Below are 3445 nucleotides of genomic sequence, written 5' to 3'. Positions count from 1 at the left end.
TACTCGTGAATAGTCAACTAACTATTCACTCGCTAAAGTAATAATGAAGAGATGGGCTATGTTTCAATAAGAAACATCATAGGTGGGAACTAGGCTTCACCCCTATCTTCGCTCCACTCAAGGAGTCAGACAAATATTGAAATAACCACGTGGAAATAAAACCCAAAATCTTGGTGAAACGTCACCCTTCTCTAGCTTTTAATGAAGAGCCAAGGATGACATTTCCCAAGATTCGACAAAAATAAGCAAACCACACTCATTTTATTTAACTATGGCACAAGGCCTTAATTATTAGAAAAAAAAATTTGGCCTAATTATTAACCCATTTTCTCATTCTCAATTGCCTTAGAAAAATACTTGGGTTAAACTCCTCTTGAAAAATTTAATAAATATTTCCTTAGCCAAACCTTCATTTATTTTCCTTTTATTTATTTAAAAATACATCAAAATTCCAACCTTTAGGAAGTAAATTTTTGAAATTCAAAACATAAAGTTTTCTCATCCATTTTCCAAAAATTCAAGAAAAATACTCCTTTATTTTATTTTCCAAAAATATAGGAATTTTTTCAAAAATACCTCAAAATTTACATTAATTTAATAAATATTTTGGAGGCTCAAATCCACATTTATTTATTTTATAAACATTCTTTTATTCTAGAAATTCCAAAAATAAATAAATAAATAAATAAATAAATAAATAAATAAATAAAATGAAAACAACAACAAAGGGGCATCAGAAGCACCAGGTGTGCCCACAACGCGCCTGCTGCGTGTGCGGGCAGCTCTGGCCGTGCATGAGGGTCGCCTGCTACACAAGCACGACCGCGCCAGCCGTGCCCCAGCCACGTGCCTGCTGCGTGCTTGGCGGACAACCACCTAATTATTTTTTTTTTAAGCCATAATTTTCAGAATATTAGAATACCTTAAAAACCTCGAAAAATAACAAATTTTTCCTCATTTCTCCCACATGAAGCATACATACATATCAACCAAAATATTTACATCAACTTACACTACAGAAGCCAAAACATACAGCTTCTCATAACTTTTCTTACTCAAATATCTTTTAACCCTCCATAAAACTTTTTCCTTTCGAAGATTCCCCACCTACAAGAGGTTAAAAGAACCTTATGAGCCATTGCTCAGTAAGGGTGCCATGCATATGTAAATGTAACATTAGAAGAGCATGTAATGCAAAATGCAATGCAACAATGGGTAGTCTTCTATGCCCTCATAAACTCCATATGTTAAGGCACCGACCAACCCTTCCCACAACACTAGTCCTCCATATGGCCATAGGTACACTAGAACACATACCATGCAAATGTGACCACTACATGTAACTCATAATTATGCACTTACAAATGCAAGCAAACCCCACCACTTGGGGTCATCCCTTATCTTAGGCTTCTTGAAAGCTTCTAACCCTTGCTTCAAGAGACTTTCTCATTTCCAACCCTATGAGAAAAGCACAATGATATTAAGATCTAGCAAATACAAGACTTAAAATAAGAAGACCCTCTTACTTTCTTTCCAAAATTCAAACACTTACCTTGGCTTCTCACTTTTTCTCTTTCTCCTTCTTTCAACCTCTTCACATGTGGGAAACTTTGAACTAAATTCTTATCTCCCTATTTATAGCAATTCCACTTAATCCATGACAAAACTCAAGACTTCATCTTGGCCGTTGATTTTCTTTAATTTGAGAGACTTAATCTCAACCCTCCAATACAAGCACAATCCTTGTGCTTTGGATAAATTCAATTCTAACTTTTGATTTAAAAGAAAACTAATCTCCACCCTTTAGAAAAACATAATCCAAGAGACTTAGGATCTTTAAATCCTATCCCTTGTTTTCCTTCGGAGGTTAAATCCTCACCTCCATTATATATCTTTCTTCTTGAAATTATCCTACCCATTTGGCAATCCATGCCATTGGTAGGCTTAAATCCCAACCATCGGATTCCTTCAAATTTCAAGATTCAATCTCCACCATTGGATCAAGGCTACAATTCCCATAATTACATAATTTCCAAAATTAAGAAATATTGACTAATTTCCAACATTCCTCATTTAATTTAAATCCTTTAGATTTTTAAGCATTTAATGGTGACTAATTACCATTTTTTTTGATTTATTTTAATTCCCCTTAATCATTACCCCTAATAAATGCAAGAATGACCCATTTTCTTTTCATTTTTGATTTATTTAAATCACTCTTTTCTAATCTAAAAATCCACACACACACAATGCACATACGCCTCCTACAAGAATTTATATATATATTATCCTTTTTCTTTTCTTTTTTTTTCATAAACCTTGCCAAGTGTCAACATTAGACACCTACTTGGCTCCCAATCCTTAAACTTGGCCATCCAATAATTTCTTTAAAATTTTACTTATAATAGAATAATATCCAAATTACCAAATTGCCCTTCACAAGGCATCTTAAATTTATACACCTCCATTATTCCAACCAAGGGGAGATTTAAAATTCTAATACCTCCACTCACAAACTTATATAATTTAATACACATACAACACCGGGTGTTACACATAGCATATTGAATCATCTCAATCGGAGTTCGAACGAGAGAGTTATGCCTAGATTAAAAAGCGATGTCAAAACTGTCCAAAATCTCTATTTTTCATTTAATGCCTCTCATATTTAGATATATGTCTTGGAATCTAGATATGTTGATTTGTAGCACGTGTCTTGCATTTGGATATGTGGTTTATCTTCTGGATATCCCTCTTAATTCCTTGTCTCTTGCATTCGGATGAGTGCCCTCATACCTAGATGGGTCTTCCCATATTTGGATACCTTCTTTAGCATTCAGATAAGTTTTTCTAGAAGTGACTTCCCAAGCCATTTTCTTAACCTAGATCCCAACTTTTAGAGTGGTGGTGGAGACTTTTCATGCATTCTGGCAAGCATCTAAATCCTATAGTCTCTGTCTCCTACTTATATAAACAAAGGGAATATTAAGAGAAGAGAGATATTCATAGAGAGCTCGACAGAGAGTAGGAAGAAGAAGGAAGAAGAGGAAGAAGAATGAGAGGTTCAACCAAGCTTCTAGGGTAGTTTTCTTCTTCATTTCAGGCATGCATCTTTCCCTTCTTACTTCTATGACACTCAATATTCAGTTGTGAGAGATCTTGCTATTTCCTTATTTGGTCTATTTCCTTACGGTGATGTTGAAATAATGAAAGTTGTGGTTGAGGTTTTATACGAGGATTATCGGCTTGTTATTTGAGGATTATTGGCTTGTTATTTGTTAGCTTTCTCCATTTTGGTTGAATCCTTGCCAGTTGGTGGGTCTTCTCTTATTAGCATGGAACGACTCATTTTCCCATTTTGTTTATTGTTGGAATGAAGCTAGGATGTTGTATGGGTTTGGTTCCAGTTGGGTAGTGCAGGCATGTGATGTGGCCGAGAGTATGC

The sequence above is a fragment of the Diospyros lotus genome, chromosome 8 (assembly GCF_014633365.1).
Source record: "Diospyros lotus cultivar Yz01 chromosome 8, ASM1463336v1, whole genome shotgun sequence".
NCBI classification, from domain to species: domain Eukaryota; kingdom Viridiplantae; phylum Streptophyta; class Magnoliopsida; order Ericales; family Ebenaceae; genus Diospyros; species Diospyros lotus.
This window is presented reverse-complemented; position numbering follows the sequence as displayed.